Source organism: Amblyomma mixtum, chromosome 3, assembly GCF_055824585.1.
Source record: "Amblyomma mixtum isolate Tamu chromosome 3, ASM5582458v1, whole genome shotgun sequence".
NCBI lineage: Eukaryota > Metazoa > Arthropoda > Arachnida > Ixodida > Ixodidae > Amblyomma > Amblyomma mixtum.
The window spans coordinates 273,919,187-273,938,272 of NC_143014.1; the positions used below are offsets into that span (position 1 = coordinate 273,919,187).

Consider the following 19,086-nt stretch of genomic DNA (forward strand, 5'->3'; position numbering starts at 1 on the left):
AAGAATCGGGCAAGGAGAAAAAAAAAAGTAGTGCGCCGCCCGGGAATCGAACCCGGGTCGCAAGAATGGGAATCTTGCATGATACCACTACACCAGCGGCGCCGGATGTTTTGGCTGGCACTCTGCACTGCCTAGATATGTGAAACTCATACTGCAGATATATATTTGCGGTGCTTTGTGTTTTGTAGAAAGCGAACTCGCACTTTTGCTCTGAAAATGTGCTGCAATGAGCACTGATTTTATTTATTTCAGGAGAATTGAGCTTCCTTCACGTCGCGAATGAGAATCTTCTTTCTTACTTTTTTTTGCAAAAGCCGTAATATTTCGCACTGATATTGCAGCAAGAATGAAGTTTTCCTGATTTGATTGCTCACCTCGACATGATGTGATAGGCTACTACTAATTTTCGTCCTTTAATGGGGTAAAGACACAAAGATTTTTTAGTGTCCGTTTTTTTTTGCCGTGCTCTACGGGTTTAGTAATCATGAAAATGACTTCAAAAAAAATTAGAAGAGACAGTAAGCTCCGCCTTAAGGGTATGACTCAATAGCGTAATAGGTTAATTTCACTATATGCAGAAGGTAATTCTCTACTTTACATTCGTAGATCCCTGGGAGTCCTCATACGCCTCCCGGCGTAGTGGTGCAGTGGTTAAAGGGCCCCTGCCCACCCCATGATCCCAAACACTCTCTACCTCACTTTGAGCGAGCCTCCTCTCCTTCCATTCCCTCCTCGAAATTTTTCTCTCCCGCTCCTCGTCGAGTAGGCTCGGCAAGGCAAAATCACCCCTTCCTTCTCCGGTGTAAGCGGGAGGCGTGGTGTCTGTGGAGTGCGTCACAGGGCGACGTCATGGCCCCGCCTTCAATAGAATTCTTTTCTTGGTTTTTGCATTTTCTCCGCACACTGAACGATCGAGAGGCGCGATCGGCTCGACCACCTAGACTTGTTAGCGAGCGCATCCTTTCATACATCTGTTTGTCATTCCCAGTTAACGAGCCACCTTTTCATTTTCTTTTAGGCCTCCCCACCGTTTCACGAGCGGAGGGGCGGAAGTCGGTTGTGTTCGAAACACACGGCGAAGCGCGGACCCGGCAACCGCCCGTTTGCTTTTCTCCATGCGTGTTTGTGTTCTGTGTGTTTGTGTCTTTTCTCCGCTCCAAAGCATATGTCATTCATTGGAGTCAAGGCGTACGCAAGATGCACGAAAGATAAGCGGTGTGTGTGCGGAGCGGTCAAGTGGGCGAGCGACGGAAAGGCTCTGCTGCACTAGTAATTAAAACCTTGTTTTGGGGGCTTGCATAGAAGAAAAAAATCTGAGAAGGGAGCGCGTACGCAGAGCGTCTCGTGAGGTGATCACGGCGGGGGGAGGGGGGGGGTGAACCAACTCCCTCAGTATTACTATTTTTTACTTTTTATGGCAAGAGTTCAAGGCTGTCGCCGCACGCTCCCTCCGCAGTTTTTTTTTTTGTTCCTTCATGCGGGTTTGTAGGCATGAGCCAGAACAGAAGGCGCTGCGGAAAGCGTTGTGCAGACGACGCGACGCCAAGGCTACGCCCAACCTTCTCCCGTCAGTCAGAACGATGCACCAATGGAGTGCCTTCAGCGAAAGTAGCCCCCCTTGATGTCAGCGGGGTTCAGAGTAGTGGGCCGGGCCCGTTTTTGTTGAAGGAAAGAACGAGCGGGCTTTGATTTGAATTTTCGCAGCTTTTCGGGGCGCGCATGGCTCTAGTATTTTGCAGAGGTTATCTTCGATGCCTCATCTATGCAGTGGGCTTGTTTTTCAAAAATGTCCGGACCCTGGGCAGTGGCCCTTTAAGCGATGCTTCACTGCCCTGCGATGGCAGGTGCTCCCAGCGGTGGACCTCGTGCGGCTCAGGTTGGTCTTCCCGAGCGACCAATCTTTAATTTAACTGCCACCTGCCACGGTGGGCAGTTTCCTCGCTATCCGGTGAGTAGTTTGTGATGACCCAGGTTGCCCACCTGCCTCCTATGTCGCTCTCTGGGGACCACCTGCCCAAGTCATGCTCGTGATTTTTCGCTCACACCGTCGACAACGCCGACGTCGACAACACCGACGCTGGATTTTCTGAGTAACGAAGCCTTTAACGCTATGGCGTTAAAACACAAATGCGCAAAGTGAATAAATTACAGACAATTTTGCACCGGTAGTTTCGGTCTCGGCCAGTGCCAGCTCTGGAGTACATCTTGACGTCACGGTCGGCCTGTCAACCTGGACTCCCACTTTCTGGTGACGTTGGCGTCATCGCCAAGCACTGGTTGTTCTTGTAAACAACCACTGGGCTTGATGACGCCAGAATAATTGGTGCAAGTGTACCTTGACGTCACTCGATTTGGGTCGAAATTCCTAGCGGCTGCTAGCATTGAGAATAATATTAAATATGTTGACTGAAACTTCCTACGAGGCATCTCCTTACACCAACAAAACAAATATATCATTTTTTTAAGTTAGAAATTCTGTCCGTACCTCTTGAAAGTCTTTTAACGCTCGCTCTAAATTGGGTTCGTAAAGTATGTCAAGTCTTGGTTTTAATTATTATGTACACAGATTTCATGGTTCTTGTCATCTCTATAAACAAAATCAACCTTCTAAACGGGTATCAAAGAAACCAACAGATCTTGGCTTTGCCATGCTCTGTCCAAGTTCTTACAAGAACGTTTGCGTGCGTGCTGAGCACAGCCTTCAGTCTCCCTCCGGCCGTGTTCTACACACCTTTTTAGATCATAAAAACTTTTACAACTATGCTATCTTAATAAAAGAACTTCACCATTCTGTTCTTCAATTCTCTCATAAAAAGCTGTCGTAGCTCCAATAAATAACGCTAAATTAACTGGTGTTTTGGAACGAAAAAAAAAAGAAGGCAACCGAACTTTCTGATCACATAGACAGACGTTAACAGTAAATAAAACAACTACATTGTTCGAAAGAAGCACTGAAGTCCGAATAAACGCTGTGCAAAAGAACAACGCCTGTCTGCGTCAGCGTTTACGAATGGCATGGGCTGCAGGCCGCAGCAGGAACGGAGTCATACTTTTCTACGGGATTAAAGCCGGCCTTTTTCCTCATGCCTGCAACGGTAGCTTCACCTCAATATTAAACGTCTTGCGGAGAAGCCAATTAATTCCTATGTAAAGCTGTAGCAGAGAAGGATGTGGGGATTTTGTAAACTGCTTTGTTTACAACTACAATATTTTTGGACAACCTAGAACAGCAGAAAAATTGTAGCAATAATCACCACCTAAGTTTTTCAGTTTTGCAGTCTATTAATTAAGGTATCTTCCAGCAACTTGCTCCTTTCTACGCCATCAGCGTAAGGCTGAAGTTAATTTCTTTTCTTTTTCAGGATGCCTAACATTTTATGTGATGGAGTGTGAACTCATTATTTGGTGCTATATTTTTTTGAAAATTTCGTTAATTTGTTTCTTTTTTCATGTTGGGTAGAGAAGGGACCTTTCTAAGTGAGTGTGCGTCCTTTTTTTATTTTGATTCTATTGTGCGACTCTCGGAAGTGCAGCCAGCTAGGACTGATTGCAAATGACACGCGCTCGAGTCTCGGAATATCCGCGCAGCCCCTACTAGAGCGCTTGCAAATGCAAACTGGCCAGAAAATGAGCTCCCACCAAACGCGCTCACAGCGTGCACTCGAGTGGCATCTCCGCAATAAAGGCGCGAGAGAGAGCGGGAAAGAAAGGAGCACGCCCGCACAAATCGAGATACAACTGCAGGATTTACTTGTTATCATTCTCCCTGCACTTTTTTTTTTTGTGTGTGAAGCCCGGAGAAAGTCCACAGCGCTCAAAGGGAGCGCGGTCAAATAAGGCGCCCGCGAGCGCCGGCTATGAAAGATCGCAGAGAAGTCTCTACACCAAGAAACGACGCCGAGGTCAAAAAGTGAAGCGCCTCGCGGGGAGGTGAATTGGAGTCCGACAACCAGCGCCGTTCGCAGCACATAAATCTTCTTTCCGGTCAGAGAAAGTTAACCTCTATCAAGCGCGCGCCTCTCAGTCCTCCCTCCGGCCCCCCATCGTGTTCATCTGCCAGCGGCCTTCGTCGCGGACGCAAGATCATTTTCACTCACTTCCTTTTCTTAAGAGACGACAAAGTATCGCCGCCTGAAGCCTTGGTTCCTTCCTCATCTTCATCGTCAGCCTTCTTGCGTCCTTCTCACGCGAACCCAGCCGCGCACGGTCTCAAGCCCTGCTTTTTCTTTGTGTTTGGCTTTCTCTTTTGACTCTCAAAGACCTATAGTGACCATAACTCACTCTACAAAGCACAGTCTCCGCTTGACATTGCAGGGAAAGAGCAGAATAACAAAAAGAATGTTCAAAAATAGATACGTAGGTGAAAAGAAAAGAAAGAACAGAATCTAGCGAAAGACTCCCAGTACAGAAAGTCGCATGAAGAGCGGGGCTAAGCTCTCTAATGGATCAACTTGGCGCTAGACGCGGACCCAGGGCGCAATAGTATAAACAAAAATGAAATGTGACCCTTGGCGGCAGCCTATAGGGCAATGCGCAGTGACTAGGAGGAGGAAGAAAAGGGAAAGCAGAGAGACCGACGGCAGGGATGACATCAGAAGAAAACCGAGAGTCCTAGTAGATCGATTGAAAGGACTGACCAGTGGGTATCGTTCACGCGATTCCGGTGGAGTTGATGTCAAGTGGAGGCAAGTTTAAGAACAGTTCCACGGGGCTGCAAGAACCAGTGTTTTTAATGCTTGTACTCAGTACATGAAGAAAGGAAACGCTCTGCTCGTTTTTTTATTCCATGTCATGAAACAAAGAGGAAGCATTGAATAAAAATGCCAAAATGTGGCACTTCAAAGGACTTAAGAACAAAAAGAAGCTTGTGCAGCGTTGAATGCGCTACAATAGAAAACAAAGATAGAAAAAATGGTGACTTAAAGAAAGACCTCTTTCTCCACAAAGTCGAGTCGAGTTGAGGAACGACTGAGGAAAGAAACGAGACTGTTTACTTGAAAATAAAAAAAAAGAAATATTAAGATTACCAGCTTTGAAACTCGGCACCGTACTTCTGTGACGCTTTCTTGCTCTTCTTGTGAAACCCAGAAGAGCAGTGGAAAAGTGCAAAACCCGAGGCTCGTTTTCCTTCCAAGGGGACCTAACAGCACCAAGCTTTTTCGGAGCCGCTAAAGTATAAGCAAGTACTAACAATAGCGATAATAATACCACGCCTACTCAAGAGGCAAGAAAGGCAGGAAAGCAATCGCCCATCTTTCCTCGGTTTTCTACTCCAAAGGTTCACCACTGATGTTTCTCGTTTTTTTTCCCCTCCCTCATCGTTTCACCGCCCTGAAGAAGAGGACGTTCCTCTTTTGGCCGGCACAAGACGACTGGTCGCGAGGCGTTGCCTAAGCGGCCAAGATACATGAGCTGTCGAGTTGCACTCGGCGCCACCTTCTCTTCATTCTGGCGCAGAAAGCGCAGGCTGCGGGTCGGGCTATGGTCCGGTGGCCGAGGCCGGGGGGAGGGTCCCCATGGTCCACCACCTTAAGTCGACGAGCAGCTCTCTTTCCGCCGGTTCTTCCTCCGAGGACCCGAAACGATGATGACGATGGCGATGCCTAGCGCTTCATCGAGTTGAAAGGTCGGCCATAGCGACCATGCAACCGTTGCTGCCACAACACCAGCGATCCCTTCTTATTTTTAAATCGTGCTATTGGGCACTTTCCGCCTCTGTCTGTGTATATACCATGGTCTTCGCCGAAACCAAGCGTTCGTCTTATGTTTGCTGCGCCCCGCCCAATACGTTTCGCCAGGCTCTTCCTTTATGCCTTTCGCCCTTCTTTCCTATTATCATCCTCTGCGTTTGACGTCCTTCTCACAAGTGATGCGGTGAACGCCAAATCGCCTAGGCCTCTTTCCGCTTCCGGTCTCGACTTATTTTTTTTTTTTTCTGTTTATCGTATGTCGCTCCTCTGCTGCTTTCTATTCACTTTCTGGCGCATTATTTTTTTGTTCCTGGCTGAAAATAATTCCACTGAATGAGGCTACATATGAGGGCTCCGTTATGGGTACGTTGTAGTTCCTCCCAGTCTGTAGTCAAGAGTGAAAGAGAGAGCTGCCGTCGCGCGCCCATAAACGCAATGCACTGATTGCAGCCAATTTTGCTCGCTGGCTTTTCATGTGCTTTTGTCTGTGTCCTTCTCGATTTACTGAATCGTGTGGTCTTTACACTTTTCCCTTTGTCGTTTTTCCCCCCATCATCTTGCGGCCGCGCACGATACCAGTCATGCAGATGGGCTTATGGCTCCGTTCCTTCTGTATGCCCAAATTGCTGGAGCGAATCTCTCCATGGGCGACTGCTGCACAACCGCCTGAAAATTATCGAAGTAGTAACATATGCTTTCTTTCTGCGAGTTCTTCAAATGAGCTTTTTTCTCTTCAGTTGCTCTCATCAGCCACAGAACTCGTCTGCTTCGGCTCTGCGCGACTGACCTCCAGCTCTCTACCTCATGCTTTTATTTTGTTTAGTTGCCTCGTTTCCCCTCGCTATAAACGCGGGGAAATCATCAGCGTCTTGTAGGGAAAACCACAACAGCGCAGTCGGGGCACTCCAAGTTCGACTCCAAGTTTTGGCGGCAAAGCACTGGGAAAATGCCGGGCGGGCTGCATCCGCCGCTCGGAAAGCGTTCTTCTTTCTGCTGGCTTTCTTTGTGGCCGGCAGCAGCGCGGAACTTGAAATGAAGCGGCGCGCGAAAAGGCGCTGGGCTCGCGCTCCCAAGAGTTCAGTGGTGAAAACGCACTTCAGCCCTTCCCTTTGATAACCTCTTTCGGGTGCTCTTTGAGGGCAGACGAAAAAGGGAGGGGAGGAAAGGAAAGGCGAAGACGACGCGCGGAAAACTTTCTTCATTTGGGGCGAGCCCCAGCGAAGCCAGATAAATAGAAATGGCCTGCTTCCTGAAGCTGCTGCTCAGAGTGAAAAGACCATTCGCCGGGAATGACCCTTCTCTCCTTCGCTTCCTTCTCCTTGCACCCCTGGCTCGACCCTCTATCCGGCGTTGGTACGCGTGGCTCCGTTTTGTATCGTTAACTCAATAGCCTGTGTACTGCCGCGGCGTTATACCATGGCATTAGACGCTTGACACCGTTATTTATCGCTCGCGCTGCCCCGAGAACATGGAATCGCACTTTTCGTTTTTTTCTCTCTCTCTCTTTCTCTAGCTGTTGTTTATAGGCTCGGAGAACGCGGTACTGTACGCTCACCTTTTTTCGCTGATTCACCCCTTGTGTGCTTGGAAGTGTAATCAAATATGCGTCGAACGAGACAGCATGAGAGCTATGCGAAGTTTCCTGAGTTACTTAGTGCATACTGAATTTATTGGTCGACGGAGGCGTTACATCCTATTCGTTTACGCTCATCCTGGAGGGAGTGGCCCTCAGTCCAGCGGTCCAGTGAACTCGGCTGCACAGCGCGCTCGGGAGATCAGCCATAGCTGGCCCTCGCGGCTAGTGCTGCCGAGTGTTCTCTCCCACGATGTTCCCACAGCCGCCGCGGTGGCTGAGTGGCTATGGTGCTCGGCTGCTGGCCCGAAAGACACGGGTTCGATCCCAGCCGCGGCGGTTGAATTTCTTTGGAGGAGAAATTCGAGGCCCGTGTACTGTGCGATGTCAGTGCACGTTAAAGAACCCCAGGTGGTCGAAATTTCCGGAGCCCTCCACTACGGCGTTCCTCGTAGCCTCAGTCGCTTTGGGACGTTAAACCCCATAAACCAACCAACCAACCAACGATGTTCCCGCTTTGCTTGTAAGGTCGCCGAGGAGAGTTGTAGGAAGTGTGGGCTGTCGTGGCTGGCCCAGGTGTAATGGAATATAGTGTGGTTTGTGGCTGGCGGAAAGGGCAGTGGGGTGAGTATCTGGTGGGATAGAAGAGAGGGCGTTAGAGGAGGTGAGGGAAAGTGAGAGTTTGAGGAAGGCGCCAAGTGACAGCGTCCCCTCAGAATGTAGCCGGGTGTGAAGAGGGAGACTGTTATCGGCGGAGTGTAGAGTTGTAGACGAGCACTTCTGCAAAAGTGCAATAGAAGGGTGGATGGGGAATTTGCACCACTGAGGTTGCTAGAGCGTATGAGGGGGCCCGGTTAGTGCACGTTCAGGCCGAGGCATGTTCAGCCTGATTTCCCTCTAACCCGGCGTGCCCTGGTGTCCAGATGAGCTTGATACGTAGATTAGGCGGGAGTGTATGCGCAACCGCCCCGCATCGAGAGGACGCTTGTGCCATCTCTCGACGCGCATATATTTCATGGTGAAAAGTCACTGCTGATTTCCTGGCCCTCATGAACCCTAACAGTTAGATTCTCACGAGTCAACTTTGATTGCTGTGTGTGTCAAATGCCTCTACTAAAAGACTGAAATAAGCTTTGGGTGAGCAACCAATGTGGCTTATTGCAAGTTGAAAGTGATTCAGCAAGCAAGGATGACCGAGACAGACGCACGAAGAGTTGTGCATAACGGAGTGCACAAAAGGAAGAGGGAATGATTAGACAGACGTGGATTTAATTATTTTGCTGGTTCTGTAGCACCGCCAAACAAGATCTTCATAAGACATTTGTGCCTGCACAGGTACATAGGAGTCCTACGCTACCCAGGCAGCGCTGCAATTTGTTCCACTGCGCAACAAAGCTACTGGCAACAGCCGCTTGAGCTGCGACAAAAGCGAGACAATAACAAAGTAACCATGTGGGCTAGTTGGTGTATTTAAGACATAACTTCACTACCGAAAGTACGAGACACCAGGAGAACTGGAACACAGGACAACGCTGGTGGACAATCCAGCGTTGTCCTGTGTTCTTCTTCCTCTGGTGTCTCGTACTTTCGCTGGTGAAGTTATGTCCAAAAGCGAGACAGTATTAGGAACTATGAGTGACGCACACATGACTCGCAGAGAGGCACACTGTATAAGTGTACCTTCAGGAAAGCGCGGACGCTCGTGCCCTGAGATTATTGCTATCGTCAACTCGGAAATAGCCTATACCCACAGTAGGAGGATGGGCACGAATAGAACGTTTCCTTTGTTTTTCTTTTGGCTAATTGCTGCCTTGAGATTGCCATGCGTGCTAATTAAAGCCTTTGCCTTCGCTGACTGGGATGTGTCTTATGGCGTTGCGCTTCGGCATGAAAATGTCAAGCTAAATCTCCGTATCAGGCTGTTGCGTAAAGAAAATCCTTTCGCAATAATAGAAAGCGGTGCTTGCATACTCGTGCTTCTGTAATATGAGCTTCGAAAAGAAATGCCGTAATTGTTAATGAATCGCTTTCATTATCTGATGCCATCTAAACCCAGAGGACAGTCTCATTCTGTGTGCTTCAACTTCAACATCGGAGCTCACTGACGTCAGCCCCCGGAACGTTTGACTTGAAGGGGTGACCCCATGTTGCAATGTCGCTGCATTCACGACAGCATTTCTGATATGCCCTGAAAACAAATTAAGAGGCGCTGAGTTCCAAGTGGACGTGCATCCCTATATAGAGCTTGGAAGGTCGTACTAGACGGAACTTCTAGGTTGGACTGTGGCGCTCATCAGTGTCGAACGTCGAAAGTCGAGATGTCTGAAATATTATTTCGGCGTTTTCAAACGGCTCAGCAGCCCCTGATCGGTGCTTGCACTGATCCTTGCGTTATCAGTTTTGCAATGGAGCGATGCAAAGCAATAGCAGCGAAGTGGCGCACCGACGTACGTGCTTTTGAATACGTAACGCGTACTTCTTGGTCGAAGAGGAAAGATCCAGGGAGACAGTATAAAACTGCGGCGCCCTTCGACGTGCTGCAGTGCGTAGAAGGCACGACTGTATGTACACCTCCACGTCACCGACGAGAGCAGCCACTTGGTTTCCCGCCCCTCTGTAACAGCCAGGAGCAATCAGAGATTGTTTCACTGCCTTTTTCAGTACGTTTATGCGTGGCACGTTCGGTACCTGGAAGCATGCCGGTATCTGGAACTGTCGAGCTAAGCACGAAATTGTTTGCTCGCTATCAGCAAGGCAGCGCGTTCTGAATGCCGTCGTCGTAATGACTGTGGCTTGGGCGGGATGGTGGGAAAGACACACACAACGAGCCCTGTATAAGTGAGCCTCCCATAGTGTGTGTGTTTTTCTTTAACTGAGCCATGGCCGTTATTGTCTCTCTGGTACATGTCCAAGAGTATAGTGACGCCAATGGGCTCATGGCTGAGACAGGTTTTGAAGAGGCCCCCGGAGGCACATCATATCGACTACTTCATTAACTGATGGCAGACAACGTTTTGGTGGGACTGCGTGAGAGCTTACATGAACACTGACCGTGTCTGCGAGCAACTGACGCTAAAAACGTAAAACACCCGTTCCTGAAGGAGTACTCAAGTAAGGAGCTAGTGCTGCCTTAGACTTTTTCGCAGCGCTCAGGATAGGTTTTACAACCCGTGTTTTACTTTCTGCACATCGACAAGTTTCAAGAGCGTACGAGTCCTATTAAAGGCAACAAAAGCATGGTTTTTGGATCTAACAGCACTTTTGATGATGTATTTGAAACTGGAATGCCTGGTACGTTGTTGTTCAAACGTGGTCCTGGAACGCTCACACACGGGCAGAGCATGCTTCACAAATTTCACAAGGTCGCTAATTAGAGCATTCTGATCTTAGAATCGTGTTCTGTTTGCTTCTAGCACCACTGGCATGTCTTATTGTAGACTTCGAGCTCTCGTCGGTCCGCTGCACGTGGCTGATTCCCGCAACTCACCAGAGTTTGTGGATCCCTTCTGTTACGGTACATGCTGCTAGGTATTTCGCAATAACCTGTCCATGGCCATTGCTACTGAAGCTTGTGTAATTTCAGTGCGCTCTGAGCTGGCCAAACATATTCAAGTGCGGTGCTGTTGATTTGTGTTGTACATGAAACTAAGAGTGGCCCACATAGGAGAAGTCACTAAAGTCATGTGGAAGGGGTGACAACGACGACAGCCGTCGCTTTCATCAAGAACAGCGCAAAATTGGCAGCGTTTAGAAGCTGGTGTTGCTCGTGTGAAAGGGAGGTATGGGTCAGACTCAGGCTGCGTAACTGCTGTTCATGTTTTATTTAGTGCAGCCTTTGCCAAAAGTAATTAGGCAACAGGATTTTCTTCCCAGTAGTGCAGTGGAGCCCTTACGGCACCCCTAAACACCAAGAGGTGTCTGAAGGTGAGGACAAGACTTCTTCCTACTTCACACAGATTCATTGTAGCTTAAGGGGCGCTAGAAGTATTTCCGCTGCGCGGCGAAAAAAAAAAACACTTGTTGCCTGGTTACTTTGGGCAAAGACAAAGAAAACAGCGCTGTATTTAGTTCCTTATGACGATAATACATACTAATTGTACGCATTGTATGTATGGGGCTGCTGGAGCAGTTGTATACAGCCTCAATCTTTTCTCTTAATGCCATATAAGCGAAAGAATTCCTGCTAACACTCTTGCACGAGAATTTCGTGCGTCGCGACACCAACGCGACTATCTCCCAAAAACACAGAATAATCGAACATAACTTTTAATGAATGAAAAATGTCTTAATACTGCTTCCCATACAGAAGTACTTTCCCAATTAAACGGTTAATCTTATCCTGAGGTGAGTGGTCCTTCTATTGTTGTTTAGTAATTATTTTTATTCTGCTTTTTTTGCCGAAGATCGGCCATCTGTTATTATTAGTAAATCATGCGTTGAAATACCTCCGTGCCAGTCGTGAATTTGCAAAGATCACTGTCACCTACTCCACGAAGCGATCAGTGCAGCACTGCTTTGATCAACACCAAAAACTTTCTCTACTGGACAGTCGAACCCTCACGATAACTGTTATGTGCGCATACCGAACATGTCTCTCCTTACCTTCTACCTCAAAAATCAGCGGAAATGAGCGCGAGATTGGCCGCATGTGTTCATGTTACAGCGCGGTGTTGGTTTTCCAATTCTATATTTATATTCTAACTGTAAACATTACCATTGCCAAAAATGACCACTTTTGTACCAAGGCCACTAAGCATTTAAAAAAAGTAAAGAACTATTTCAGTCATTCTATCAAGAGCCGCTCCCGCCGCACACGTGTGTTAACACATGACTGTCGCGTAGATTCAAGCGCCACAGCGTCTGTTTGTTTTCACTATTTTAATTACGCAGAATACGTGAGATATGCGCTATTTCAACGTTTGAGCTGACAGAGTTCCTCTCACCACACGGCTGTTTGAAGCCTTGACGGCCCGTGGCTGAGGGCAGCTAATGTAGTGCCACTCGTCATCGGTGTACCGTGTATGTTAGAAATTAACATGATGGTACCTTTGTACCTGGACAAAATTCGCAGTAGTTTGCCGCGTGTTTTTTTAGAGAAGTCTCTATTATAGTGTTTTTTTTTTTCATGCTACTGGAATTTCTTAGACAAATGAAATATGAGCAAGATGGTTCTATTGCGAACCCAGAAGGAGAAAATGCTAATACTTGGAGATAAAAACAACGGTGTGGTTTGTTTTCACTTCAGAAGAATGATTAACCAAAAGAAGAAGAGGCGACTAACCGCAACATCCTTCAGCGTTCATCGATGATTCGAAACCTTTATTTGGTTGTGTGCTCTTTGGGACTCCGCAATGCACGTTCCTCAAATCCAGTAACTGTGTAAAATCATTTGCTCTAGCCGAGCAAGCTCATCTAATGCAAACTGTTTCACTAAGTTATACTATCCCATCCGGATTCACTATTAAGGGGCAGAAAGTGTGAAATGATGCGTTTTTTCACAACAATTAGACCAGGCTGCTGAAGCAGAGGGGAGGTTAAAATCGTGTTCGAGCACTCGTAGGAAACCTCCTAATGTGGCCCACCCAATGAGCCATTTCCACTCTGATTCCGATGGTCAGTGCAGCCGACGTGTGGGCTTTGGCTCAACTTCCAAGATGCTCTAGGCGCCGGTTAGTAGTAAGTTAGTAGTGTCGTATAGCGCCGTGTTCTGCGGGACTTTTGCGGGCTCTGTTTTCTCTACCGTGTGATTCGCTGCGACTAGCCCGACAGGCTGTAAAATAGGCTGTTTCGTGCTTCTTGTCTACAACCACATAAAAGAAGTCTAAAACATGCAGCAGCTATCACGTGTCGCAAGGTCGAGCAAAAAGCCACTATAAAGTGCCATTAGTAAAACTGATAAGACCCATGTGTATAGTACCGAAGAGCCCACTGGTAAATGGAAAGAGGTCACTACGGAGAGCAAAACAAATTGCCGACGATTACGTTACTTTCTAACGCAAAATTTGAGCGCAGCTCATCAGCTGTCTCAGCTTTTCGATAGATTGAGACAAAGAATTCGAGCAAGACATGTATGTACAATTCCTGACAATTTGCTATTTTTCACACATATTCATTCTTCAAGAAACACTCCACTAACAGTTATTGATTGTCATGAAGGAAGCTTTGTGGACGAAGAAATAGATGGATATTTGCTCGACTTGCTGCATCAATGCTTGGTTCTCAAAGACGGGGTCTGCGTAAGTATTTCGCTAGGTTGTCACAGCTGTGGGAGCCGTTACGAGCGAGAGGAACGGGATGTTCTCCCGAATAAGTAGTAAGAAATTCCCGCTTGTCTTTATATCTACATTAAAGTCCCCACCCACCCTGCCACCCTGGCAGCTGGCAGCGTTTCTGGCACAACGTCGTCAATGCCAAAGCATGCAGCACACATCTGTCGCTATCGCCATGTAGCTTAAAGCACGATTGAGGTGTCCACCGTTCCAAGAGGGCAGTTATGCGCCTTCCCTCTGGTTCAGGTGTCCACCGAGATGTGTGAGACAGATACTGCGCATTTCCTTTCCTCAACAACCAATCTACAAATTTTACCGTCTGCTTTCCAAGCCCCCCCACTCTATTGGTTTCGCAGCTGTGGTAGACAGATACTGCGCATCTCCTTTCCTCAAAAAAATACCGAAGACACTTCGGAAATTCTAAAGTCTGCTTGGCGAACGCCTTGTGGTCAACCCATTGCCGCTTCCCCGAACCGCTTGGCGCGGCATCACTGGGCCGCTTCGGAGCCGTGCGTCTCGCTCACTCGACTGCAATGAGACGTCTGGCGAAGGAGCGGCGGTGCAGCTGCCACCGCCAACGCGCGTGCGCTCGTTCTACCGCTAGTGTGTGACGTCAGAGTTGCTATGCACAGCTGCGCCCCCCACTGGCGCGCCGGTTGATAAGGAGGGGATGAGGTTGGGCTTTTACTTTCTCCTTTCCAAGCTCCCACTCCATTGCTTTCGCAGCTTAAAGGGTGTCCACTACAGGTTACAACGGACATCGGGACGGCGACGGCAACGGCGACGGCGACACCGCGAAACGCAGAAACGGGCACCTAAGAGCTGCGTTCTAAAACGAAGCGTACACGCGACTGAGCATCGGAGAGCACGTGAAGCAATCATGAACAAGCTGTTAATTTTGATTCATTCATCAAGTGCCACATGTGAATCAGAAGAATCAGATTTACTACACAAATTCAATCACGAAAAGAAATATTGTTCGATAGGGGAGTGCAGGGCGAAACGGGGCTCAAATTTACAGATCGCCTCCTTAGTTTTATTATTCATCGGTATAAAAAAAAAACAAATATCACCCAATTATTTTCCACCGTCCTGACATCACGCTCAAATAATATGAAAAGGCTCGCTTTAAGAATTTAGGAAAATTTAAAACTTCAGAATATGGAAATCGGCCCACCCCGTGGGGCAAAATCAAGCAGTACACGGGGCAAAATGAGAGGACCTTTAAAAATCAAGACATTACTCATCGTTGCAATGAACGCACACGAAGTCGGCTTCGTGGACATCTAGACTATCTTTCAAATCTTAATTGAATGGCAGACGACACTGTATCGAGATCGAAACCGACACTGTTTTCTTCCACCGCCCAGCACAGCCTAGCAGCGTTCTGCGTGCAGCCTGGCTACGCGATATTTTCCCATTTTCTTTTTGTTTTAGTGTCACAGTTGCTGCGCTCTCGCTCAGCCCTGCTGAATGGATGAGCGAATTGGTTCGGTTCGTAAGGTGTGAACTCGGGGTTTTGAATATGATTGTATAGGCCAGACCGAACAGAGCTTGCTCCATTGTTAGAATGTGTTGTACACGTAGCTGTTCTTGCCCGTCGAAACTTTTTATGCAGCTGCTGCCTTTCATACTCACATTTTCTTTACTTTTCTGTGGTGGGCGGCTTCATAGCGCCGGAGTAGCTAGCGTCTCTCCAGGGTTTTCTTTGCGTCTTCTGCGCGCTGTTCGAGATTCAGGGTTTTCCTCTTGTACGTTTCGACTATCCCAGAGAACGGCAAAACAAGTGTAGAGCTGCATGGCAAGCAATAAAAGCATTATCTTTACTTCAGTACATCAAGAACAACGCAACCTCGCGCTTTGCCGGAGGTGCAGCCTGCTGCTAAAATAATTCTTGCTTAAGAATACGAGGCGTAAAATTCTTGAACTTTGCACAAGATGAGACCAATAGCCAATTGTGGTAACTAAACAATTACATTCATCTCGGACGTCAGGTCGAATGAGCTGCATAGTTCTGAAGAAATTGGCACGCAGAATTTCTCGCGTTTTAATTCGCCCGCTTTCCCGTGCACCGAGTGTCACCTCGCAATAATTTTTTCTGCTTAAAAGAGGTGAATCTGGGGAATGATAAGCTCAACTGTAGTGTACATGTAGTGGGTCATGCCGGCTAAACGTCAGTCAGTATGATGGCACATTACTATGATGAAAAAATAAAATGTCGCGTTTTTCTCACTCTTCCTTATGTGTATAAACCTTACTACGATTAAGCAATAAACTGAAGCTCAAAGACAAATTTGCCGTGCTTCACTACAGTGCAGCTAAGAATCTCTGAAACAATTCGGATCGATGCATGTCTTTCATACGTTACGCCGGGCAAGCTGAGACCACACCACGACAAACCAGAGAGCTCACGACGAAATAATTTCAAAACATTTTCTCTCCATGATGATGATGGGTGAATGAATTTTTTGTCACCAGGGCAACTAAGGCCAAAGACCATCAGCCAGAGGATTTAAGGTTCACCTCACGTCTCTGAGAATGCAGGATGAAAATTCCACTAAAATCATGCTAAAAATGGGACGTACGTACCGAGCCTAAATTTAACACTGACTATGATTCATGCAACATATATGCCCTAGTTAATCCGTTTGTCTGTTCCCGGGTAAATATGGGTTCACTAAAAGTTACGCAGGGGCCAGCGTCAAGCGGGTCCGGATGGCGGTTTAGTGGGAAAATATTATGAATAACACGGTATTAGCACAGTTTCCTCTTTGCAGAGCAATCAAATGAGCAGAGCACGGTATATAGGACACCCGTCATGACGTAAGACACTTCTCACACAAGTTTGCACACGTGCAGCGCGTTTCAATTGAATGTATTTTCAAACACGGCATAATAAAAGCACTGGAAAGTAACACGCATCTATTTGCAATGCTATAAACGGTAGCAGTGCCACCGTTTTACCGGACGGCCCTCTTGCCCCCGTTCATTGGCCGCTTTCTTAACAGCGTAATAATACCGTGAAGGGCAACGAGCCGCTATAGGAAGTCTGTCCGGCGATAATATTGCAACACAAGCCACGGCATTCCTTGAGGTGTGCACGGAAGTCGCATCACAGCTTCCCGACCTACAGGAGGTCTGCACGAAGCGTCACCCTTGCGGCGGAGAGCGTTGAACCAAGCGTATTTCGTGGGGTTTACGGAGGTATTATGACAGTGTTGCGAACAAAATACCACAGCAGTGAGGGAGTCACAGGTGGATCTGAACAGACGCCGACTTTTGGGCAGAGATTTGGCGATCGTTCATGGTACTAAGCGTAGTAACGCTATGCGCGAATTTTTTTACCGCTATTCTTTAGGGCAGAGACAGCGGAAAGTGCGGATTTCCTGCAGATGCCTTTATCGTGCCTGGACCAAACTCTAATCATGTTGACTACAATGGTATTGAATATGTTAAGTACACTCCTCGAATTTTTATTTCTGAAAGTTTGTTTGTTTGTTTTCATCGCGCATAATGTTATGTCTCATCCTTTCTAATTCCGGTTGGTCGTTACAGTATAACATAAATATACAGTGAACAAACATATCGGTATCACGAACGACCACAACAAGCTCGTACACGAATATAGTGGGCGTATTCTACAGGCACCTTTACGGCGTAGAGCCGGCAAACACTGACCGGTGTTCGGCCTCTCTGAATATGATAATTACAAAAGAGGCAGAAAATAAGAGAGCGTGTGCAAGATGGTCGAGGGCGTACGTCGTCTTGAATGCGCCAGTTGTGGGCACGCAAAGACCATAGTGCAGAGAAAGAGAGAGAGAAAAAGAAAAGAAAAGAGAAGACAGGAAAAGAGAACGAAAAGAGAAAGAAAGGGCGGGAGGAAGCGTTCTTTTTGTCCCCCCCTCCTGGAAGCGAATGCATGCAGCGTCGGCGATCGACTCCGTCCAGTCACTCAGCATGAGCCGCCGTTCGCGTGCGCTACGGGAATAAAGAAGGAGCTGACGGTTCACAACAGACGCGCACTTTGGAGAGCCATGGAGACCCAGGGCATGTCGTGCGCTTTCTTTTGTCGACGATAGCCGCGCAAAAAGAGCATGCGGGCGCTTATTTTCTGCTCACTCCTTTTCGGAGTTCCGTTGCGACGCTCCAGAAGAGCCCTTTAGGAGCTGAGCGATAAAAAATGTAGGCGTCGAAGGAGTCACCGGAGACAGGTGGATAAGAGCTGGGAGCTCTCTCTATTCAAATGAGACAGCCACTTTCACTGTCTTACGAATGGGCCGCGAGCGGCTCTGTTCTGTCTTTTTTTTTTCTTTCTGGGAGAATAAGAAACTCGTAAATGCCAGTAGAGGTTTCACAGTGGAGCTTTGGAGGGGTGCTCGTTCAGAAAACGCAAACAAAGGAACCCGAAAGATTTGTTCGAGTCGATCTTAACTGAGTATAGTTCTTGTGGAAAGCGCCGTTATATGCCGCGGGCCTGTGCAATTGCAATTCCCTCTTTTCATGAGGCTTACTGCTCAATTCGATCTTGAAGGATATATCTGACGAGGCCTGCCAGAGCAGCGCTCACTCGTCTGTTCCCACATGCTCCGATGGCTCAGGGGCCACTTCGACGACGGTAGAATTTCGTCACAGGAGGAAGGCGAAAACATCTGTGCGCAGAGATCCGGAGGCGGTCGATATAAATCCAAAGCCAGCGTGCCTCAGAGCTCAGCTGTGGCTTCAGCACGCAAAAAAAAATCACTTTTTCTTTCTTTTTATTTTTCTACGGGCATGCTTTTGATAGGGGAATATCAAGACGTAAATAAGCGTTGAAAATGGCCGGTGGTGCGGAGGAAAGGTTCGCCTTGGTCGCCTCTTCCATCGAGCGGTGTCAGTCAAGGGATAACCTTGCTCTGTCGTCTGAGCAAAGAAGCGGTACAAAAGCGCGCTTCAATGAAGAAAGACGGCGACTTCGGGAAAATATTGGCGACAAGGAGCCACTACCATGGCTTGCGACGCACGCGAACAAACTGCGCGCATAAATGTGAGCCCGCGCGCATCGGGCACAGACTCTCGGTGAGTGGAAGAAGAAGAGGAAGGCAGGGAAGGGTGGAGAGAGAAGAGCCGGCAGCCGTGCGTGTAAGAAGCTCGGCACTCAGCGGATAACTCGCCTCCGCGAACTTATGGATCTCCGGGCGGCGCTCCCCGCTTGCGACGACAATGGCGCGTCGCTGGGCACAAACACTGCGAAGCGACCCAGATAGGAGCCGAGCTGGCGCACGCACACCCGCCTATACGTATGCAGCTGAATCGCGGCACTGTTTGCATGCACGCGTACGATGAATACCATGATCCGAGGCTTTCAGTAGACCTGCTTTATTTTTCTTTTTTTACTTTGTTTCGTGAGACGCTCTCCCTTTTCCTTGCGGGGGCGGCGGGAAGAGGGGGAGGGGGGTGCTCATTACGAATGCGCGCGCAAGCCCTGGTCCCCCCCCCCCCCCCCCCCCCCCCCCCCCCCCCCCATTCGAGCGCGGTGTCGTATCCTCCGTTCGGTTATTTTTCCTTAATGCGCGCA

At 48.1% G+C, this 19,086-nt stretch overlaps 1 non-coding gene and 1 pseudogene across 1 annotated transcript; one reads left to right on the top strand and one right to left on the bottom strand.

The window, feature by feature from the left end:
• LOC149354889 (uncharacterized) overlaps positions 1-19,086 on the top strand; it is a 115,778-nt pseudogene that overhangs the window by 27,539 nt on the left and 69,153 nt on the right.
• TRNAG-CCC (transfer RNA glycine (anticodon CCC)) lies at positions 32-102 on the bottom strand. Its single transcript has one exon. It is a non-coding gene; the product is annotated as a tRNA-Gly (tRNA).